General features: G+C 55.1%; 1 protein-coding gene across 3 annotated transcripts in view; it reads left to right on the top strand.

The window, feature by feature from the left end:
* Positions 1-1,644: 1,644 nt before the first annotated feature.
* The window catches only part of PRDM11 (PR/SET domain 11), an 89,701-nt gene continuing 67,775 nt past the window's right edge, over positions 1,645-23,570 (top strand). For 2 of the 3 annotated variants that reach the window (XM_033860516.2, XM_073808808.1), the window contains exon 1: positions 1,645-2,241. The gene's annotated coding sequence lies outside the window, so the exon portion shown is untranslated. The remainder of the gene's footprint in view (positions 2,242-23,570) is intronic. The other variant, XM_073808809.1, reaches the window with a different exon arrangement.

A 23,570-nucleotide genomic window follows, 5' to 3' on the forward strand; every position in this document is an offset into this window, starting at 1 on the left:
TCTCTCTTTATCCACTTGGCTTTCTGGCCTCACCTCTGGTTCCTCTGCCCCACCCACTCTCTATTCCATTCACACCTGGCCACATGTCACACACCCTGGCCACTTTGAGACCTCCATGTCTTTGCCAGTGCCGTTTGCCTTCCTGGAATGCCATCCTAGCACTGGTGGAAATTGCAAACCCCCTCTTAGGGCCCACCTCTGACATCATTTCCTTGGTGAATCCTACTCCTCAAAAGGAACAAATGGCTCCCTCCTCAGTGTCCTTTCCCCTCCCTGCCCAAGCACCTGGCCTCCAGTATAAAGCTTAGCACAGTCGGGTGTGCATTAATTATTGAATCAATTTGAGTTAGCCATGAGTTCCTTCATCTCCTGGCCAGAACAAGACCTCCTGGAAGGACCAGATCTAACTAATCTTGGTACTCCCCAGTACCCAATACTCTGCCTGGCATGGAACAGACAGACACTAGGAAACTTTGATAGTAGTATTGAGTCACATAATTATGGTGTTAATTACCATTACTTGAGCATCTACTGTGAGCAATCTGGTGCTACGCTCCTGAAGTACTCTCACGGCTCCTCACGCAGAGCCAGCAGCGTGGGTTACTGGTGTGCCCCACTTTGCAGATAAGGAAACTGAGACTCCGTTACTTACTCAAGATCACACAGCAAGTAAGAGATGGGGGATTCCAAGAAGCTGTGTTTGTGATGCCAAAGTCAAGGGAAACAAATGAAGTGGTGCATGAAGTGCTTCCCCCCACAAGCCCCAACATCCAAACTCCGGGAGCACGTCCTGGGGTCTGACCATGGACGCCATCTGGGGTCGAGGCTCCCTGCCGGCCAAGAAATTGACAGGGAACTCCATCCCCGAGAGGAGGTCATCACAGGGAGGTCCCCACCGGAGGCCTCCTGTGCCAGGCCTTTCAGGGCTTCCACGGATGTCTGGGGGGCGCCCCACCGCGGTCCTGGGGATAATTTCTACTGGAGGTTACGCCCCGGTTTTAGAGCCAGAGCAGCGCAGCCTCCCCTGACAGGAGACATCTCGCACTTCGGCCACTCACAGACAACACCACCAGAATAAAACGGTTATTTGGGGAATGGTTGTCTCGGTTACGCCATCCCGCGGTGTCCTCTGCTCCATCCTAACCCGTCGGTTTTCTAAGCGCAGGAGAAAGACTTTCAAGCCTTTAACCACTTTGTCTTTATGAAAATTCTGCCCCATCTTTTCCTTGCTACCTTGTTACTCTGTGATGTTAAATCCCATTTCACAGATGGAGAAACTGAGGAACCGAGCAGGCGAGCGCAGTTTAAACATCTTTTCCAAGGCAGCCGGGGACCAGCCCGTCGGGTTCTCAGAATCTCAATCCCGGTGATAAATTTCGATTTGAAGAACACGCTCGGTTCGCGACTTTAAATCCGCAGCCCCACGTAAATAACATTTTAAACGAACTCCCCCCCCCACAAAGACCCTTTCCCTCAGCTTTCAGCGGGATGCCCCTGTTTTACAACTTTAGTTTGAATCTCCAAACAGCTGGGCATTCAAAGGGTTAAACTGGATCAGCAGGGGGCCAGCTGCGGGCGGCGAAGCCAAGAAAGGGTTAAAAATATCAACGCATTTATTCCCCAGACTGGTTCAAAAGGGGCAGCAATAGGATCGGGGAGCCAGGGAGCACCCCCCAAGGAATGACTTTTTAAAATTCTAGAACTTTTAATTCCGACCAAAAAAAAAAAGTGTCCCAGCTCGAAAGTTCTTTTAACCTTTTCATTTTTCATTTATTATTTTTTTTTCTAGATTTCTCCGCGGGCTGGTTTATAAAAGTCGCCCTCTCCTTTTGGGTTCGAGAAGCCAGGTTCCCCCCTCCGGGCAGGGCGCGGGGCGGGGGCCGAGGGGGCCCCGGGAGTTTTCTCCGGGGCCGGGTTGGGACGCGGCTGGTGAGTCCCGGCTCCGGCCCCTGAATTGGGGGGTCCGCGTCTGCCCCAAACGCCGCTTTCTTCCGTTTTCCATGTCATTTCCTGTACTAATAAGATGGTGGTCAAAGCAGGGGAGGAGAGCAGCAGCGAGTCGCCGCCGCCGCCGCGCCGAGGCTGGCGCTGAAACTTTGCCTCGTCGGGGACCAGCGCGCCCGCAGCGCGGCCGCTCCCGCCGCGGGGGCCGCCAGCCCGGGCCGCGCCGCCTCCGCCGAGCCGCCCGCCGGGCCGCCCGCGCCGTCCGGGCCCCGCGGCTGCCGCAGCATTCCCGGGAAGGTGAGTCAGCCCCGGTAGCCAATGTGGCCATTGAAAATGGCTTCGGAAAGCGCTCGGCAGTTTGCCAACGCGCGCGGGGGCCGCCGGTGCAGGGGCTGCGAGCGGCCTCGGGGGTGGCGGGCGGCCGGGGGAGTCATCGCGAGCAGTGCGGGGGGCCCGGGCGGCGCGGGCGCGGACCGGGGGGGCGCCTCGCCCCGGCCCCGAGGTGGGTTAACCCTCGGCAGGTAGGTGGTGCCGCCGCCGCCGCTGCCGCCGCCGCCGCCGCCGCCGTGGGATTCGGGGGCCGCCCCTCCGCCTCCTTCCTCCCCGCTAGCTCCTAGCTCGCTCGCCTTGTTACAATGTAGCCTTTTCTCTGCGCCGACGTGCCGCCCGCTGACGGACGTGGCCGCCGACCAATGGGAGCGGCCTCCCGGGCCGAGCTTTCGGAATGAGAACGCGGTGACACGGGCGGGGCGGGGCGGCGAAGGCTGGAGGGCTCGCCGCCGCTGCTGGCCTAGTTCTCGGGGGCACTTTGGGCTCGGCGCCCGGGGGCCGATTTGGGGGGCACGGGTCCTGCCGGGGTGCAGTGGGGCCTCTTCCCACGCGCCGCACGATTTCCCGCTAAACGTGGCCGCGCCGGGGGCTGTTTCTTTAATACATTTTCCATCTTAGTTGCGGTGTAGACTCTTAGGGAAATGTCCGGAGTGTAGCCTCCATCCCCCACTCGCAATCCCCAAGGTGCTCTGCTCTGCAGGCACTTAGCGGCCGATGACCTTTCTCCGGTCAAGGCCAGCACGCCCTAGGCAAGTGGCTGCAAGGAGAACACAAATGTCTCGAGCGCTGAGCAGTGCTGGCGGAAAAGTTGCTTGTGTCTTGTATGGGGTTGGGCGATAGGGGCTTAAGATCCCAGGGGTGGGCTGGGACTTCGGGGAGAAGAATGTTAAACCTCTCTTCTTAGACGTTTGCTTCATGTGGAGAAAGGCTGTGGTATATAATTTAGAGTGGTTGAAGGAAACACACCCAGTTCTTTGTCCGTGGGGACAGGAGGCAATAATGAGAGATTGCTCTCCATGCCTGGAAACCCTATAAAATGGGGGTTTATCTGTGCTGGAGCAAAAGAATTTTCCATGGAGCATGATGCCTCTGGCACCCAAGCTGGCTTTGCCCACATTTCCCCTTGAGAGGAAGGAAGGGGTTAGGGTTGTGAGGTCCATGGGGCAAAAGTAACAGGCTGTGTTTCCTTCCAGGGGGAGCGGGGCATGATTTTCACCCACCAACGCTCCGAGAGGTGGGCAAGCAGATTTCTGTGTGGGCACGTGTCTGGGAATAGAGCCCAGGGCTGTTGCTTTAGTTTAATGAAAAGGGGCTTCTCCATTGGAGTCCTTCCTCCCCTTCATACTAATATGCGACTTTGGACTTGGCACGGTTACTTTTGACCTCTCTGGGCCTTGCTTCTCCATCCCTAAAGTGGGGCTAACATAGCCTGCCTGGCCAGTCAGCTGTGAGATTATATGAGATAGCACAGAGAAAATGCCTAGCCCGGGGGCCACACATGATGTAAGAAGTGTTGTTCTCTCTGCCTGGGATTATTGCAGAGCACTCTCTTGGGAATATCAGGATTGCCCAACAAGCCCCACCTCGGTCCATTCAGTCCCAAACTGACGGGGCCTCCAAGGAGCAGCTGGGGCAGGGTCTACTCTCCCTTCCCTAGTGACATATTCAAAGAGGAGGGGCTCCCCTCACTGGTCCCAGGAGCCCTGATCAGCCATCACAACCATCACTTATATACTACTCTGACCTGAGTTACAGTTCTGTCCTCCAGACCCTTTGAATTGATGTGTTTCATAAATTTGTTCTCCTTGGTGTCAAGTTAAGACTACAATCATCTGAATCTTTCCTCACCTGGACTTAAATTGGGTGGGGGAGGGGAGGCGAGGTTTCCCTGGTTCTAAGTTATTGGCAAGTATGAAGGAAGTAGAGACCACTGAACGAGGAGTCAGGAGTCATTCCTGTTTATTCAGCTGCCTCCTCGGTCTGTTCTCTTGACCATCTCACAGTTATGACCAACACACGGATTCCAAGGCTGTCCCATCATCTTCCTCCCTAAACCTCCTACAGGGCTCTCGTCTTGGCCACGGCTACCACCATTCTGCTAGTCCTTAAGGCAGAAACCTTTGTGTCTCCGTTCCCTCACCGCAATCCACTATGTCTCCAGATCTAGGTAACTTTAACCTATAAATTGAATCCGTACACTCCTCTCCGTCTTCTCTTCCCCAGTGTCTTGGTCAAGCCACCACTGTCTATCCCCAGGACAACAGCACTAGCCTCCCAACTGTCCACCTGTGACCTCCCCTCCACGCCAGTCTTTGGATGGCAGTAAGGGTGATCTGTTCCAAAGAAGATCACAGCAAGCTCCCCATTTTTGTGTAAAGCACTGAGAAGTCTTCCCAGTGCTTTTGGGATAAAGAACCAAATTGTTACCATAACCTAGAAGCCTCTGAGTAATCTGGCCCCTACCCTTTCCTTGGCCTCATCTCCCACCTACTCTAGATCTCTCTGTACTCCGTATTCTCGCCTGCACATGCTGGTCCCTCCTTCTGGAATACTGAAACACTTGTGATCTAATGAATGAGTTAAGTCTGGGGAAGGGCAAGATGGAGTGGGAGAGTGTCTGGTGGTCCTTAATGCTACCCCCTAAATATTTCCAGTTCATCCAAGCACATGTAGGATTGGATCTAGGTCCCCTTGTGTTGGGTGGGGCTGTGTGACTGGCCAGTGAGTTGTGAACTATGGTGACACATGCCACTTCTGGGCCAAAGCATCTAGTTGCTGGTGTGAGACCCTCATGAGTGCTGTTTTCCTGTGGTGTGGAAACTGGCAGAAGGTGGGGTGGTGGCTGCTTCTGCTAGCCTGGGTCCCCGTGTTGCTCCCTGAGTGGAGTCCCTTAGTACCCCATGATGGACATGCAGCATGAGTGATAATTAAGCCTTTGTTGTTTCAAACCACTTAGATTTGGGGGTTGTTTGTTACTGCAGCATAACCTAGCCTGTCCTGACTGATACAGAGAGTAGGGGAGCATTCCAGGCAGAGACAAGTATACACACGCAGGAAAAGCTCATCCTCAGCAGCCAGGGTGAGCTTTTCTGACAAATAAATCTGAGTCTATCAACCTCTGCCTGAAAAACCTTCAGGGACTCCCACTGTATTTAGGAGAAAGACAGAAATCCTTAAGTTGCCCTCTAGATGCTATGGGGACACCATCTTGCCTCCCCCTATTTACCATGTTTAGCCTAACGTGGTGCTATCCTCATGTTGCCCCTGTGCCCTGACCATGCATTCCACTCCTCTCGTAGGCCTCCTCTTCATCTTTTAGCTTTAGCATCACCTCTTCAGGGAAGCCCTCCCAGATTAGGTTGAACTCCCTATTACGGCCTTTCATGGCCCCATGTACCTCGTATTTGTAGCACTCGTCTTAGTAGCAGTTTTACATTTATTGTTGTAATGATTGCTTGCAGTCTCACTCTTTCATCAGACCGTAAGCTCTGCGAGGGCAGGGCCTGGGTTGGTGTGTGTGTGTCGCTGCACGTCCAGTGTCTGTGCATGAGAGCTGCTCACGGAATGCCTTCTGATAAATCCCCGAGCATTGGCTGGGGGCTCACAATGTGCTGGGGGCTAAGGACAGGATTAATAAACGCTGCTTCCTTGGAGTATGGGCAGGTGGGTCCAGCTGCAAGGAGGTGTCAGGCGTGGGAGGAAAACTGGCCCGTAGAGTTCAGATCCTAAGCTCCCCATACTTACAGGTGTCCATGCCCTAGAAGGACCATGTTTCTAGAGTGTACGAGGGAAAATTCCAGAAAGGCCAAGAGGGTGAGATTTAACAGATCCTTGAGGTCTCTGATCTGTGGAGTATATGATTCAGTGAAGGGACCACACAGTAGGAGATCCAGGGCTGATGAAGATGAAGAGAATGATGATGAAGGCGGCTAATATTTACTGAGGGCTTCTTTTTTTTTTTTTTTTCGCGGTACGCGGGCCTCTCACTGCCGCGGGTGGAGCACAGGCTCCATACGCACAAGCCCAGCGGCCACGGCCCACGGGCCCAGCCGCCCCGCGGCATACGGGATCCCCCCAGACCGGGGCACGAACCCGCGCCCCCCGCATCGGCAGGCGGGCCCCCAACCACTGCGCCACCAGGGTAGCCCTACTGAGGGCTTCTTGTGTGCCAGGTGTGGTCCTAAGCATGTCACATACCCTACACAGAAAACAAGGTAGGTATTATTATTTCCATTTCACAGATGGGGAAACTGAGGCCCCAAGAGGTGATGGAAGGGAGCCATGGTTACACAGCAGTGTGGCCAGGATTGGAACGCTGGCAGTCTGATGCCATCTCCCTCGGGATGCCCTCTTGGAGTGAGGGCAGGGAACCCCAGACCCACCAAGGAGAAGCCCCTTTGGAAATGTCGCATGGCATTATAAAGTTTCCAGGGGGTAACATCCACCTAACATTGAGGTTTGGGAAAAGGGGTTCCTGGCTCAGAGGTGCCTGGTGGCCGGTGCCAGGGCATCTGGTGCCTTTCCACCCCTGTTCTGGCCCGGGAGTCCTTAGAGGCCCCAGAGCTCCATGTTCTTAGAGTGGGGCCTGGGAGGGACTTCCCTGCAGCTGGCCCCGGGGCTGCGCCGGAAAAATAAGCCGTGCAGAAAGAAAAAAAAAACAATGAAGAAAAAAGAAAAATGTGCTGTTATTTTTAAAAAGCCTGTTTCCTATTGCAGATTTGTATCTGCGTTGGAAAGGCCAGTGTTCACAGGGGCAGTCACACGCGTGGCGGTGTCGCTGGGGCTAAGGCTCTTTAAGAGGGAAGGCCTGGGGCATCCTTCAATTCTTCCTTCATTCATCAGGTGGTCAGTGCACACAGCGAGGCACTGTGCTGGGCTTAGGGGTGCAGTGTGGAACCCAGTCCTTGCCCCTCCAGAGCTCACAGACCAGTGGGAGGAGGTGGGCAGTTAACCAGGCAGTCACAGTTTATAGCAGAAGGATGCAAGGGAGACAGCCATCGACTCTAAGTCAAGGAAAGCATCCCTGAGGAGGAGGCCTTTTAGCTGGGTTTTGAAGGATGAGTAGGAGTTGGAAAGAAAGGGGAGAGGCGTTCCAGCGTGGGACGAAGTTTGTACAAAGGCATGAGCACACGGAATGGCTTGGAGAGGCTTCGGTGGTTCATTTGGCTGGAGAGTGTGGGTAAGGGAGGAGGTGGAGGGAGATGAGGCTAGAAAGAGAATAACAGTGATGATAATAGTAATATGACTAACACACCAGTCCTGATCCTGCCTCAGGACCTTTGCAGTGGTTGTTCCTGCTGCTAGAACACTCTTACCCATTATCTCCATGGCAGGCTCCCTCATCTCCATCAGGATTTGCTCAAATGTCGCCTTCTTGTGGGCACTTTCTTATTTAAAATGGCAACCCCTGCCCCCTTATCCTCCTCTGCTTGCCTGCTTTTTCTTCTCCTTAGTGCATAGCACATGTAACATGCCCTGTGTTTTACTTATTTATCAATATGTCGTCTTTGGCTGCCTCCTTTAATTATGCTGTGAGTTCCCGGAGAGCGGGGAGTGTCGTCAGCTTTGTTCAGTGCTGCGTGAACAGTGCAGAGCACATAGTAAGGCCTCACATTTGTGGAATGAATGAATGAATTGAGCACTTACTATGTGCAAAGTGCTTCAGAACACATTTTCTATTTCATCTTCCCAGCAGTACCCTGATATTGGTACTATTATTTCCCCATTCTACTGACACTATTATTTCCCTTTGGGAAACCAAAGCTCAGAGAGGTGGAGTAACTTGCCCAGGTCTTCTGGCTCCTGAGCCCTCCCACCTAACCCCGATGCTCTATCCCAGCCAGACTGTGAAAGGTTATGACTGCTATGCTGAGGCGTTTTCACTCTGTCTGTGGGGCCTCTGGGAACCGCAGAGGGTTTTATGACGAGAAAGCTGACACGGAGAGCAGGTTTAGGTCCCAGAAATCAGCAGCAGCAGCAGTTTGGGTGTGAGGCTGGAGGCAGGGAGGCCGATTAGGAGGCTGTTACACTAGTCAAGGTAGGAGAGGATGAGCATGGGCTTGGTGATGGCCATTCCAAAAACGAAGGTGGAGGAAAGAGGTGAGGACTTGGTCCTCCACACTGAGGCTCAGTGCAGATGGTTTGGGGCACAGTTCTGGGGGCTGCAGGCTTCCTAGAGTGCGTCTGGCTTCATTTCTGAGTAGCCATGGCACCCCCAGAGAAGACGCAGCAAAGTGCCTTGGGCTGGCCTCTAGGTGGGGGCCACTGAGAGGGAGCGTGTGGGCGGGGACAGCGCTCTGCCCTTGAGGCGGGTGTGGCCGCAGGTTCATTCCTGCCCCTGCGCCTGGCAGCTGGGAGATGTGGGTAAGAGGCTGCCTGTCTGGGGGTTGCCTGTCTCCGCGTCTGCACAGCAGGAGTGATAATGGTGCTGGCCTCGCAGAGGCTCCTGAGGAAGCAGCACCCGAGCACCAGTGTGGCGTGGGGACGGCTCTGGGGCCACCTCCTCGTGTGTGAGGTCATGACCACAGGGGAGGCATGCCCTAGGGCACGGAAATAACCTTGTGCCCCTTTCTGGGGACAGCAGTGCCTGAATGTGAGAGAGTGGATGAGTCATGGGGGGTCTCTACTTGAAGGTGACTGGAACGCACCTTCAGACACTTACCCACCCCCACAGGCTTGTGTTCAAGGCCAACCGTGCTTGGGCCTCAGTCTCCCTTTCTGTACGTGGAGACGGTAATGTCAGCCCTGCATTACCTTCTGTGGAAGAAAACTTTTTCCTCCCTGTTTTCAGGACCACGTGTTAAGAGGAACACGTATTGAGCGTCAGGGCACTTGACGTTGGCCCCGTGAGGTCTCTTCTACATCCATGTCTGGTTGAGGAAACTTGGGTTCAGAGAGGATACGTGACTAGCTTCAGATCCCACAGTCATAATCTAAGCTTTCCAATCACCTGGAGAAGCCCACATCGACAAAGCAGGCTTTAGGGGTTGCCTCCTTGTGTTACGTAACAATTCCCAGCAGGGCCCCTGGGTGCTTTCAAACCAGGATTTGATTTATAAGCTCTTGGTTTACACAGCCGGCTTCAGGACCCTCTCTCCACCCAGGACCCTCTCCCCACCCAGGGACCCTCTCCCCACCCAGGACCCTCTCCCCACCCAGGGACCCTCTCCCCACCCAGGACCCTCTCCCCACCCAGGACCCTCTCCCCACCCAGGGACCCTCTCCCCACCCAGGACCCTCTCCCCACCCAGGACCCTCTCCCCACCCAGGGACCTCCCCACCCAGGACCCTCTCCCCACCCAGGGACCTCATGGATCAGGTCTTGCTGGTGCATCCGGACAAACTAAGAGCCTCCTGTGAACTGACTCTGGGCTGTGAGAGCAGAGGTGGAGAAGGACAGAGGGCTGCTGGCCACCCTGCACCCCAGCATCAGCCTCAGATCAGGGGTGGGTGCTGAGGGTGAGGACCCTGTTTGCAAAGTGAGGCGAACCTGGGCTTCTGGAGCCTTCAGTGCCTTCTAGGGCTTTCCCTTCCACCCCTATTTCTTCCCCACCCCACCTGATCCATAAGGGCAACCCAGGACTCTCTTCTTGACTTCAAACTCCTCCCAAATCCTTTATCATTAGTCTCTGAGGCAGGCAGAACAGCTCTCATGACCCCCATTTTATAGCTGAAAAAACTGAGGTCAGAGATGGGAAGTGACTTGCTGGAGGTCATACAATTTAGGGAGTGACCGAGCTAAAATTCTAACCCCACATCTAGCACTTCTTCCTCCGCACCCCAGGCCTCCACTTCCTGGAATTAGAGCAGGATGGGGACCTCTGAGAGCGTTGGCCTAGTCTTCGTGCCCAGCCCTCCAAAAGGACAGGCTGCCCGGCCACTGCTTGAATACCTGTAGCGGCAGGAGCTCACCCCGTCCTGAGGGGACAGAGGCAGCAACCCTGGGTGATGTGCAGGAAGGAGCTCGGGGTAGGAGGGGCTGGTGACCAGTGGGCTCCTTCTCCTGGGCAGGGCTGGGGGCGAGAGAGATCAGCAGGCAGGATATCAACTTGTCTCGGGCTGGGCTGCAGTGGACGTCACTGAGCAAGTAAATATGGAACCACGCCCACGATGTCAGCTTTCCCAGAGTGGCTTCTCCCACTATCTTGTACTTTCCCCAAGGAAAATTGCTGAGGACCAGGAAGGGATCCTGCTGCCCGATGCCCAGGGGTTGGAGATAGCCAGCTTGAGAGGCTCCAGGATGGCTGAGGGGCGTGGAGAGCAGCCCACCGGACCCTCAGCCCCAGCAGGGAGTGAGCCTCTTGTAGGGACAGCCGACCGGGACCCAGCCGGGGTGGACTCAGCGTTGTCGTGGCCCAAGGTACAGGGCAGGTGGGCTCTGGGTGGGTGAGGGTGGAGTTGCAGGCTGGGGCCCGACCCCACCTCACAGCCTGGCTCTTCACTGCTCTAACCCAACCCAACAGGGGGCATTTCCCGGGATGGTGCAGGGCCCCTCCTCAGACCAGCTGTTCCAGAGGGGGCTGGTATTTGGAGAGGAGGTGAAGAGGATCAGAGGCTAAGGTGTCCCAGGGAGGGGGGCAGGGTGAGAAGGGAGAAGCCCCTTAGCCTGGGGGGGTGGCAGGGCGGTGAGATCACCAAAGGAGATCAGCAAACTCAGCAGCCAGGAAGAATTTACTCCCAAGAGAAGACGTTGGGTCTTTCAGGGAGGGTGAGCAGAAAGGGAAGACCCGGGTCAAGAGTTTCAGGCTGGGTAATCCCAGGTCTTTCATACACGTCAGTAACAGCCAGACCTGAATGGCGCTTATAGGTGTGTGTGGGCTCTGCCTGAAGCAGGGTGCTGCCTGACTCGTGCTATTAGCCTCAGTTTACAGAGGAAAGATGGAGGCCCAGAGAAGTGAAGTGACGTACCCAAGGCCACACAGCTGTGAAAGGCTGAGCCAGGATGTGAACCCAGGTCTGGTCTGATTCCGGAGGCTGAGCTCTTCACCACTGCATGGGGCTCACTGTTACTGCAGTGGGAAATGCTGTCAGGAGCCTGTGCTGGGGGTGGGATGGTGGACTGGAGGGCGTGCAGGTTCTGAAAGTCTGCCCCTGTGATGCTGGGCAGTACAGAGAGGGTACAGTGTGGGCCAGCTTTATTCTGTTGCATGGCAGTGAATTCCACCATTCTGTCTTCCAGCTCACTTATTGGTTCTTCGCCCTCAGTCATTCTGCTATTGATTCCTTCTAGTGTAGTTTTCATTTCAGTTATTGTGTTGTTCATCTCTGTTTGTTCTTCAGTTCTTCTAGGTCTTTGTTAGACATTTCTTGTATCTTCTAGATCTGTCCCTCCATTTTTTTTCTGAGATCTTGGATCATCTTTACTGTCATTACTCTGAATTCTTTTTTGGGTAGATCCAGTGTGGGCCAGCTGTGACATCAGGCCCGTCACCCTCTGTGTGTTTCTACGTGCTCACCTGAGAAATGGGGATGCCTAGCACAGGTAATGCACCTGTTACAGGGTTGCTGGGACCTTGCCATGCAATATTTGAGACAGTAGATGTTCATGGAGCACCCCTTTGGGCTCTGGAGGTCCGAACATAGACATAATTTGATGGGTCCTGCACCGGGAGCCCAGAGCCCTGCCAGTGCCATGGAGAGGGTGGTCTGCAGACTACCGCCCGTCCATGAGCTCTGTGTTACTGGTCTGCAGTGAGACAGGTACAGGCATTAGCGTAAGTGTTGAGAAACTCATATTGCAACTTGACACTGCCACGCCATTTTTTATTGTAATTTACAAAAGCATCAGTGGGCAGCAGATTGGAAAACTTAAAAAAAAAAAAAAAGTTTCTTTACCATAAATAGTTTGAGCAGCTCTGGCCCAGATCCTAACTGTGGTTGAAGGTAGGAAGTGCCCTGCTGCTCAGAGACAGGGTGGGGAAGGGAGCAAGTATTCCGCCTTGGCAGTAGGGGAGGGAGAGCATGGGTAGGCTTCCCAGAAGTGATGTCAAGCTGGACCTTGAAGGAGGAGTAAGAGTTTGCCAGGTGGAGGAAGAGGGAAGGACATTGTCAGCACTGGGAACAGTATGTGCAAAGGCAGGCAACGTGAGGATCCCAGGGTTTAGGGAACGGCAGGTGAGCAGGGTGTTTGGACAAGAGGTGGCTGAATGGCGCTGGAGAGGCAGGTTAGGGCCAGCCCACGAAGGCCCTGAAGGCCAGGCTAAGGAGTTGAGACCTAAAGACTCAGGTGGGAGGTAAGGTCACGCTGAGTAGGTGCTTTAATGGACTGACGGGGCCGTCAGGTGGAGTTTCCTTTTGGTCTTCACCCTTGAGGAAGGCTGCTTCTTGGTACCCAGTGGGGTAGGTTACTAGTAAGCAGACCCCATAGCTCTGCTGGTCCCTGGCTGCCCTGGGAGTCAGCCGTGGCTGGACAGGCAGGCTGTTCTCTGGCGTGAGCAGCGGGCCTTCCCAGGCTGTCCTGGCCAGTGGGGTGGCATCTGGTGGTTGGGTGGCCATGGCTGAACCGTCTTGTCCCCACTGCCCTAAGCTCCCAGCGCTGCGAGCTCACAGGGCTGTGGCAGCCAGCCCCTAGGAGTCCGTGTGGGCCAGAGGAGCGAGGCCTGAGGTCTGCAGCTGAGTTTGGGGGTTGGCCAGGTGCCAGGAGCCTGGTGTGTGATGGCTTGGGTCCGTTTAGGAGGTGAGCAGTGGATGGCAGCCTGAAGTGGCTTCCTGCATGAACACTCTGATGGGCCAGAGCTGAGCTGAGGCCTGCCTTTGAGACCTGAGGGGGTGAACACTTGGTTGAGGTGACGAGGGAGAGTTGATGTCCCCACCTGGCCAGCTGGCGGCAGCAGACGGCACAGTGTCGGGGCAGCGGAGTTGCTGCTATGGTCCTGAGCTCCGGCCCAGACTCCTGTTCCGAGAGGAGGCCACCTGCCCTGTCCCGGGGCCCCTGGGAACAGACCAACGTGCACCTGGGCCTGCGTGTGGCCACAGGTCCACGGAGAGCGTGGTGGCCTGCCTAGGAGGGAGCTGTGCGGAGCGCCCCTCCCACCAGCCCCACCCACGCCCTCCTCCCTGGGGCCCTGTTCAAGGTGGCCCAGCCTCTGGCTCCCTCCCTGCAGCTCCCGCGGGCTGGCTGCCGTTCAGCGGGGAGTCCAGCTGCCTGGGATCCTGCCCGATGGGGCTGGGGAGGCGTTCGCAGGAGTCATTGGGGTGCTTTGGGGGTTTTTTTTTGTAGATACTAATCCAACTATATATATATATATATATATATATACATATATTTTTTTAACATGTTTATTAGAGTATAATTGCTTTACAATGCTGTGTCAGTTTCTGCTTTATAACAAAGTGAATCAGTTGTACATACACATATGTCCCCATATCCCCTCCCTCGTGTCTCCCTCCCTCCCACCCTCCCTATCCCGCCCCTCCAGGCGGTCACAGAGCACAGAGCTGATCTCCCTGTGCGATGCGGCTGCTTCCCACTAGCTCTCTCTTTTACGTTTGGTGCTTTGGTTTTGACAGTGGCCTTGGTCATGCTTGGAGGCTTCTGTCCTCAGACCTCCCTGGCCCTCTGTGCCGCGGGCTGGGCCCACGCTGGACTCAGTATTGCCACAGCCCTGGGTCTCCCTGAGGCAGGAGGGGACAGCTCTGGGGCAGCTGGACCACCTCAGGCTTCGTCCTGCTGCCCCACCCTCCCCCAGAGCTGGTACTTTTCTCTGTGAGTGCCAGGTGGCACCTTCTTGCCTCTCAGCAGCCCCTCTCCTCCCAGGACCCCGAGCCAGTTCTGCGTGGCCCGTACTGCGTTGCCTCCCAGGTGGAATCCTCCAAGGCCGGCCCTTTGCTCGCCCCTTCTGGCAGTGACGGAGCTTTGCTCTTCCTGCCCTTGATTCCCATTGTGGGTCTGTCGCCCGCCCCTGCCCCGGCTCCCTGGGCTAGCGGTGAGGCGAGGACTCGCTGGCCTGGCTCCCAGGAGCCCCTTCCCCCAGTTTCAGGTAGAAACCAGACTCCTCCCTGGCACCTGTCGGTGGCTCCCTGCCCTCCCCGCAAGCACCCTGGCCCTCGGCCCAGGACGGTAGCCAAGAAAGGCTCCCCTGCCCTTTTGGACTCACTGCTGTCTTGCAGCAAGCGTGGCTGCCTTTGGCGATGAGGTGCTGCCACCTCCTTTTCTGTCCGCGGCACGGATGAGGCCGTGTGCTTTGTGGGGGTCCGTATGGTTCACAGAGGGGCTGCACGGATGATATTTCATGTGCACAGCAGGCTTGGGAGGTGGATACTGTGAGCCCATTTTGCGGATGAGGGAGTTGAGGCTCCACAGGTTCAGTGACTGTTAAGGTCTTGTAGGAAGTCAGGGGCCGAGCTGGGACTCAGAGCTGTATCGCCTGACTCTTTTCTTGACGCTGTAGCTGTCTTGAAGGTAAGAGCTTCACTGCTCCTGGCTTGTTATCGTGCCTGACTAGGGCTAGGGGTCTGGCTGGCGCTAGGGATCAGCCTGTTGGGGACTAGGGCTCCTCTTGTGACCTGGGCTGTTGCCTGGGCTCAGTGTCACAGTCAGGGGCGCTCAGCCCTGTAAGCATTTCACATCCACTTCCCCCTTCCTTCCTGAACTCTTGTCCCCAAATGTGAGGTCTTCCCAAAGACATGGCCCCCGCCCTGGGAGTCTGAGGCTGACGCCAGACATGCTGGCCAAGGGCTGGGGGCTGCTGGGACAGAGGGGCCAGGGCTGGGTGTTATTGGGAGAAGGGGAGGGGTGGAGCTGGACAGCTGGAGGTGGACTTGGTAGCTGGGCTGTGTGCCTCTGACTGTGTCGCAGTGAGCGTCCACAACTCCTGGCCTCTCCCTCCTCCAAGATCTGGTTCTCTGTGCTTCCTTAAAGGCACTCACGATGCGGGGACAGTAAGGGCTTTGCTCTACGCCCCTGATGAGGCTGTGAGGCCCAGAAGGACTGGACCCACCTATCCTTGTGGTAAATCCCTCCACCCCAATGCACAGGCTTGCTCGCTTCCAGGGACCAGTAGCTCACTGTTTCCAAGACAGCTCGTTGAGTCTTTTTTATGTTGTTTTACTACGTTTTCATTATATTAGGGATATACGGATACATTTTTGCTATAAAAAAATCAAATAATATTTAAAAAGCGAAATATAGTCTCCTTGATAACCGTAGCATTCCAGCCTCCTCTGCAAGGTTAATCATCACTGTTATTACTTTGCTATATATCCATCTAGATCTTTGTCTATGCACTGCACACAGAACCTATAGGAATATGTACCATTATAGCATGTGCGTGTGTGTGTGCATGCATGTGTGTGTTTAGACAAATGGTTTCATTCCTCAAATTGCTTTTCTCACTTAACATTGGATCTAGGAAATCTAGTCATAGTTTTACACAGTGAACTTACCATATTGTTTTTCTTCTTTTTTTTTTAAACTAATATACAGTAGTATATCAATGGCGAGGATCGTCATTTATTTATCCATTCTCTTACTGCTGGACATTTAGGTTGATTCTGATTTTATTCTTGTGCCTCTTTGGTCATATCTGTAGCAGCTACTGCTGGGTTATAGGAGCCAGTTGCATTTTTTTTTGTTTTTGTTTTTTGCCGTACGCGGGCCTCTCACTGTTGTGGCCTCTCCCGTTGCGGAGCACAGGCTCCGGACGCGCAGGCTCAGCGGCCATGGCTCACGGGCCCAGCTGCTCTGCGGCATGTGGGATCTTCCCAGACTGGGGCACGAACCCGCGTCCCCTGCATCGGCAGGCGGACTCTCAACCACTGTGCCACCAGGGAAGCCTGCCAGTTGCATTTTTAACAAATTATTGTGCAGTATCTAAAAATCTGTCCCCTGAGGCTTTGCACAGAACCAAATGTCTCCCTGTGGGTCTCCCACTATTCCTGAATCCCTTCTTTAGCCAGAGAGAAAATCTGCTCCTGTGCCCTCTGCCAGTCCCCAGAGAGCTGGAAACAATGGCCGTGGCCCCTGGAGTCTTTTCTCTTTCACACTTGGGTTTTTCTACCGTTACTCAAAAGGTGTGTTTTTGAATGACTCCTCTCTCAGGTGGCTGTTGTGATAAGTGAACTTTGGAATCCAGATGCCTTGGTTCAAATCCTGGTGTTTCTGGGAAATTGACTTAACCTCTCGGTGCCTAGTTTCGTCCTTTGTAAAATAGAGCTGACAATAGCGTGCATACCATGGTGCTTCTGTGAGGACCAAGTAAACTAACGTGTATAAGGTGCAAAATGCTCACAAAATCATAATAATATTATTATCCTGGGGTCTCTTGTCTGCGTTAGGTCCAGGCCCACCTTGGTGGGCAGAGGGCCTGTGTTCCCGTGGGCAGCCAGGGATGGCTCCGGTCTTTGCGACAGCTTCATCCCACTGTCCACTGATTTCCCAGAGGAGGCTGCTGCCTGGGAATGCAGTGGGTGATCCGATTTCTGCCTGGCTTGGTCCTGTAGGTTCTGGATCAGGGCCTACTGGGAGGGAAGGAGGTCAGCCTGACCCTTTGCTTAGTGGTGGTGGCCAGGAACCTGGTAACATAACCCCACACCTCGGGCAGATTTACCGACTCTCAATGGGGCCTGTTGTGGCCGGGGATTTGATCTCCCTTGGCCTGCAGGGTGGGCAGGAGAAGAAAGCAGCTTGGGGCCAAGCTCTCCCCTGAGAGCCCCGGGGCCCCTCTGGGCCACACTGGCCGGTCCAGGCCTGGGTTTACCTTTCAGCCCATGGGGCAAATCTCTGCAGGTGACTGTATATTTAGTGCTGGAAAGGATGGCCCCTTTGCTTTTTTCTCACACCTCCATCCCCCCGACCCCCTTTCAGGTTCAAAACCACCTTTATGCCACCAACTAACCAGCTCTGCACAGCCACCCTCTGAACTAGGCAGCCTGGTCAAGGCCATTTCACACATGTGGAATCAGAGGCCCAGAGACGTCAAGTGACTTTCCCAAAGCCACACAGCCGCTGGCAGGGTTGGGAATGTACCCAGGCCGTCTGGCTCCTTGTTCGGTTCTTTTTCACGAGGCCACCCAACGTGAGATCTTGGCGGAAGGTGCCCAGCAGGGCAGCCCTTCTTGACCTCTTGCCCTCTGGTCTGTGGCATGTGTGGTCAATGAGCACAGAGGCTTGGGATTATTTCCTGAGAGGTGAGAAGCACCGTCGGTGGCCCGGGGCCCAGCCCTTCCCCGGCACCAGCCACAAACCCTCTCAGTAGCCAGAGGTGGCAGGGGACAGTGCGGCTGTTTCAGCTGAGGCCACGTGCCCTGCTGGGGAGAAGGCTCGCTCTCTGGGCCTGTCCTGTGGTGTGCAGCAGCAACCCTGGGGACTCTGGGTACTTGCCCAGGGAGGCAGGAGGGCAGCCATCATGGGGTACGTTTTATTCTTGGCCCCAAGCTGCTTTCTTCTCCTGCCCACCCTGCAGGCCAAGACTGGGGGAAGCAAGGCTCAGAAAGGCCCAGGGGCTGCTCTGAGCTGGTGGCTGGCAGAGGGGAAACTTGAACCCACCTTCTGATTCTTACTGTAGCCCCTCACCAGTCATGCTGCTGGGTCACACCTCGGACATTGAGCCGGCCTAGCCTTGAGTTAAGAGCATGGCTGCTGGTGTCAGAGGGAGGTGGGCTTGCGTCCTGGCTCAACAGTAACTGTTCATGTTTATTGAGTGCTTACTAAGTGCCGGGTGCTATTCTAGGTCTTGACCCATAATATTTCACTTAATCTTCAGAATAACCTCATGAGGTAGACACCATTCTTATCCTCCATTTACTGAGGAAGCTGAGGTGCGGAGAGGTGACTTCTCAAGGACATATGGGGGTGAAGCTGGGACTGGAATCCCAGCAGAGTGGCTCGAGGTTGCCCGTGAACACCACAAGGCCTCTCATGGCCAGGAGGGCTACACATGCCTGTCTCATCCTGGCGCCGTGCGTGGCGCACGGTGGGCCTCGGCGTACACCTGTCGAGTGAATAATTGCATGAACGGATGTGAGGCTTTGGACGAGCGACTCAGCCTCTCTGAGTGTCAGTAAAGGGAGGACCCAGCCACCTTTTCTCCAGCGTTGATGGGAAGGGTCCAGTGCGGTGATGTTTGAAAGTGTTGTGCTCAGGGCTGGCCCACGGCAGCTGCGGTCACTCTGGGGAGACGGTGCCTCTGAGCTGCTCTGAACCGCCCTGGGAGTGGGGTGTGGCTCTGAGCTGTCTCACTGGCGTGCAGCTGCCCAGCCCCGGGGACAGAGGCAAGTTCCCTCTGCATGGGTGGCTGTGGGGTGTCACCCGTGGCTGGCCTTGGGCTTCCTCTGGGCAAAGCCGGGGGCCGGGGGGCAGAGGGTGAGCGCCGTGACGGTGCTCGTGTGGGACCCCTGCATTCCTGTGGGATGCTCACAGCCTGCTAGGTGGTTCACACACACATTTTTCTTGTCAGTTCCCCGTGCCCGTCTTTCATCCAGGCTCAGGGAGGCGAGGTGACTCACCCAGGTTCCCACAGGCGTGGAGTCTCACCTACCGCCTTCTGAGGGGCCCTCTCTGGTTCCTCACTGTGGGTTCCAAAACTGGGGGCAGATGCCTGGGGAAGAACCAGATCAAGGGCCCCTGGAGGTCTCGGGTGACTCCCGCCTCAGCTGCCCCTGCATGCTGGGAACCCCATTCAGATTTGCTCACTTTGTGAACAGCTCTGACAGGAGGCTCTCTGCAGTGGGACACAGGAGATGCAGGTCCATCCCATCCTCTGCCATAGATCTCCTGTGTGGCCTTGAGTAAGTTCCTACCCCTCTCTGGGCCTTGGTGTCTGGCCCCATGAAGTGGGACCATGGGGCTCACCGACACCTGCTGTTCTGTCCTTCCCTTTTAGGGGTAGGGGTATGATTCATGGCTCAGGGCCCAGCCTGGCATTTTCTCAACCCCTTTTGAAGATACTAGGATACTGGGGACTCTCCACCTTGCCAGTTGGGACACCTGGGCTTGGAGTCAAGGACCAGGTCCTCGTCCTAAATAGTCCTGAGACTGAGAAGCACAGGGCAGGATGAGGTGGGGCTTGCCAGGGAACCCCACCAGGTCCATTCCCTCGCCCCAACCTGAGAAACTGGGGCTCGGCAGACAGCACCCCGCATGGGGGGAAGCACTGATTCTGGGGTCCATGCGATCTGGGTTTGAATGTGAGCTTTGCCACACACCTTTGGCCACTCGCCTGGCCTCTCTGAGCCTCAGTGTCCTCACCTGTGAGACAGGAGGTGAAACTTTCCCCCCAAGGCTGAGGTGAGGGTGAAACGCATGCGCGTCTCCGCAGCCGCCCGCTGACACTCAGCAGGTCCCTAATGTCACGAGCAGATCTGTTGAGGGGGTGGAAGGGATCGGAGAAAGCTCCGGAAGCCTTGCCAACAGCCCTGGAGGCTGAGTCCAGAAATAGAAGACCCCAGAGGCAGAGGCTCCTGATGGCCAGGCTGGTGTCCGCCAGCCCCCAGGAGGCCACACTGAGCTGGCAGCGGGGGCCTTCCCTCCCTCCTGGGGCTGTTGGCTGTATAAATTACTCGGCAGCCTCTGGGCTAATTTTACCTTCTTGGTTTTCATGAATCATTTCCCATCCGGGGGCGTGTGAGAGAAATGGAAACGGCTCTGCCAACTGGATGACCGGGTGCCAGCCGCAGTGAAACGCCTGTGCCGAGAGCCCTGCTTGCGGGCTCAGAAGCAAGCACAGGACACCCTGGGGTCCCTGAAAGGGCCCCCGAGGGCCGGCTCCTTGCGGCTGTGTCCCTGTGCCTTTGGGTTATGATTTGGAATAAATGAGCCACAGCAGGTCCTGGGGCTGTACTTGGCTAAGTCTAAATGAATTTGGAATCAAATGGTTATACCGTGATACCATGATGGACATTCAGGTGTGTTCTGACCTCAGTGGGGAAGCGGTTTAGCAGAGAGACCCCTGGGACCCGCTAGGGTGCTTCTTTGTGGCCCAGCTCTGGGAGTTTGCAGGAATGCTGAATTTTCATAGTCACGGAATACCAGAGCTGGTAAGTTCAAGCCGAAAATCAAATCTAACCGCCTCGGGTAAACTGAGGCTCAGAGAGGGTAAGGCATTTATCTCAGGTCAGCGAATCATGGAAGAAGGCAGTTACTTACTGACTGCTTACCATTTTGCTCACGACAACCCTCTGATTATTATCATCTCCATTTTATGGAGGGGTAACTGAAGGCCCAGAAGGTGAAAATAACTTCCGCAGATGACAGCTGTATGTGGTGGAGCCGCCATTTGTGCCCACGCCAGAGCCCACATTGCTCCTGACTTCTACGCCAAGGTGCCTCTTGGAGTTGGTTTGTAAGGTCGCTGTGAGGTGGTCCTGGAAGCTCCCAGCTCACACTCTCATTTTCGTCTTCCCTCCACCAAGGGTGCATTGAGCCCCTACCAGGGACCGTTCTGGGCCCTGGGGACTTGGGAGCAGCCAGAGCGGACAAAGGCGGGGGGCCCACCGTGGTCCCTCCCCAGCGCCCTCCTCTCACCTGAGGCTGGGTTCTCAGAGGACAGCGTCTGCACAGCACTCTGGTCTCTGCCATGCAGGCCACACACTCAGCAGCCCAGCCCAGGCAGGGGACGTCCCTGAATGACACGGGCTGGCCGGAGATCTGGAAAGTAAGTGCTTTGCCCATTTGGCCACCGTCACCCAACTCTGGCAAATTATTGCCACGTGAGACCGCCTACCTAGCGTTGCTAGTACTTCTGGTTCTCCAGAAAAGCTGAACATCCATGTTTTTACACGAAATCTTATGTTTCTTTAAAGTTGGCAACTAAAGCCAAAATAAAAACTGGAAAAAAAACACCAGCCACTAGCTTGTAAGCTGTGGATCCTTTCCTCTGCTGCCTCTCTACAGACCTGTCTCTGATTAGAGCAAGTCTTGTTCTAATCATCCCCCAGGGGCCACCTCTCCTAGGAGGTCCCTTCACTCCCTGACATGGAAGACCCTACCTCACGCTCAACTGCAGCTTATCTTCCTCTACACTGCCACCTTGGGGTAGTGGAAAGGGCATGGGCTTTGACTTGGAGAGTCTCCAGACAGTTACAGTGCATCCTTATCCAAGCCACTTAACCTCTCTGAGCCTCCGTTTTCTGTCTGAAAAACAAGTAAAGTAAAAGTGTACTCAGTAGATTGTTGAAAGGACTAAATACAATCAGACAGAATTTCAAGTCTAACAGGATTAGGCAAAAGTGGAATTTACGGGCTCCGCAAAGTGAGAAGTCCAGGAGCATCTACGGCTTCAGGCACAGTTGGATCCAGGGCTCACAGAGTGTCGCCGGGACTCGGCCTGTCTATCCTACCCTGCTTTATTCTGTACTGGCTCCACTCACAGGCAGGCTGCCGTGTGTGGTGGCACCGTGGCTGCCAGCCAGCAGATCCGTACTTACATTCTATTTTTTCAGAGTTCCTCTTCCCAGCAGATTCCTCCAAAACCCCCAAACTGCAGCTCATGATTAACTGGGCCCTTTACCCTTCCCTACACCATTCACTAGGATGGACAGATATAAGCCCTGGTGGGTTGGCCTTTGGGCCATCCAGTCAGAGTGAAGCATTTTGAAAAGGGGTCTCCCCAAGGACACCAGGGGGCTTGGTGCCAGAACGGGTAATGGATGCTAGTGGAGAAACCTACAGACATTCTCCCCAGGCTGCAAGCCTCACGAGGTCAGGGACCTAGTTCACCCCAGGTTCCCAGCACCTAGGACAGTACCTGGCACTCCATAGCATGGAAAAGCCAAGAGCGAATAAATGAGTATCCTCCACGGTACGTGTAGAACACCGGGCACAGAGCCTGGCATCAGCCACATCTGCGCCCCTTTTTCCTCCAGGACCAGGATGAAGGTCTTCTGTCCTTGGTCCTTGCCAGGTTCACCCCCCACCCGCCCCAGCACCCACCTACAGAGTGTCACGGTCCCGCAGTGTCTCCTCCGGGCGGAGCTTGTCAGCCCAGCCGGAGAAGCCCCAGGACACTGTTTGTTCGGTCCAGCTTGACACACAATCATTATAATAATTAGTGATCACAGCGCCTCGCATTCACAGGTATCCTCCGAAATCATCTCATTCTTTGTTTACTTCTTTATTGCCTGTGTCCAGATCATTTATGCTTGTTACTGTTTCAGGATTGAGCCGCTGGTAGAGCTTCAGTTTCCTCAAATATAAAACGGGGATAGACTCCACCCTGCAGGTTTGCGAAGAGGATTAAGTGAGATAATAAAAAAGTGGAGCACCTGGCCAAGACCTGGCGCAAAGCAGGTGCTCAAGAAGGACCGGGTTCCCTTTGACTCCCCTCAAATCGAGGTCCTCGTATAAACCCACGTGTGTGAGCCTTTCCATGAGTATGTGGGAAGATAATTAATGCTTCATAAATGGCCACTCCTGGTACCCACACACAGACAGACACACCTCCACACACACACATAGTAGGAAAGAACCCTAATCTGGCGTGGATGCCACATGTGGCCAAGACTCCACGGATCAGCAGGACAGCTTCTTACCCCCAGCACAGGAGGGAGACAGCAGGATCAAGCGCACGGTAGCCCCGGTTACTGTGCCTCCAAGTCCCATCGGGTGACACGATGGACCCAGATGGTGACACGATGGACCCAGAGCTCTTACACTGCACTGGAAGAGCTCAGGGCAGAGGGCTCGGCACCTTTTGTAGCAAGCGGTGAAGAAGCTGGTTCCCCTTCCCCGGGGAGCGAGCAGTTGTATGGTAGCATTCATGCTGTGGTCACCGTGACCTACTTAGTTACCTATGTGACTAGCTACGGAAATGGCTCACAGTCAGAGGTCAGAGGATGGTGAGGGCTTGCAGTCTGATAAACTCAGCAGGGGACGCTCAGGACCCATGGCGGACCACCCCTTCCATCTCTCTCTCTCTCTCTCTCTCTCTCACACACACTCACACACACACACCCCTTACTTGTCCGAACATGGGATGGTGGCCTGGCCGCCTGGTTCCCTGTTGGAGGTGTTCAAGCGCGCTCAGTGATGATAGTCACCGCGGCTTCCAGCCTCTTGCAGTTTAGACTAGCGCTTCTCAAACTCAACTCTGCGTACAAATCACTGCGGGAATCTCCTGTTTTAAGGCACGCTCTGATTCAGGGGGTCTGGGGTGGAGCTCGGGACTCTGCATTTCTAACAAGTGCCGTGTGATGGCCCTATTGCTGGTCTGTGGACCACGCCAGAAGAAGCAAAGATTTAGGTGACTTTTGAGCTTTCTTTTCATTCTGAGATTCTGGGCAGGACTGGGCGAAAAAACAGCCAGTGAGAACGGCAGGGCCGGATGGAACAAGGAGGGGAGGGAGCTGAAGGAGACTGCAGG

The sequence above is a fragment of the Tursiops truncatus genome, chromosome 8, assembly GCF_011762595.2.
Source record: "Tursiops truncatus isolate mTurTru1 chromosome 8, mTurTru1.mat.Y, whole genome shotgun sequence".
NCBI classification, from domain to species: domain Eukaryota; kingdom Metazoa; phylum Chordata; class Mammalia; order Artiodactyla; family Delphinidae; genus Tursiops; species Tursiops truncatus.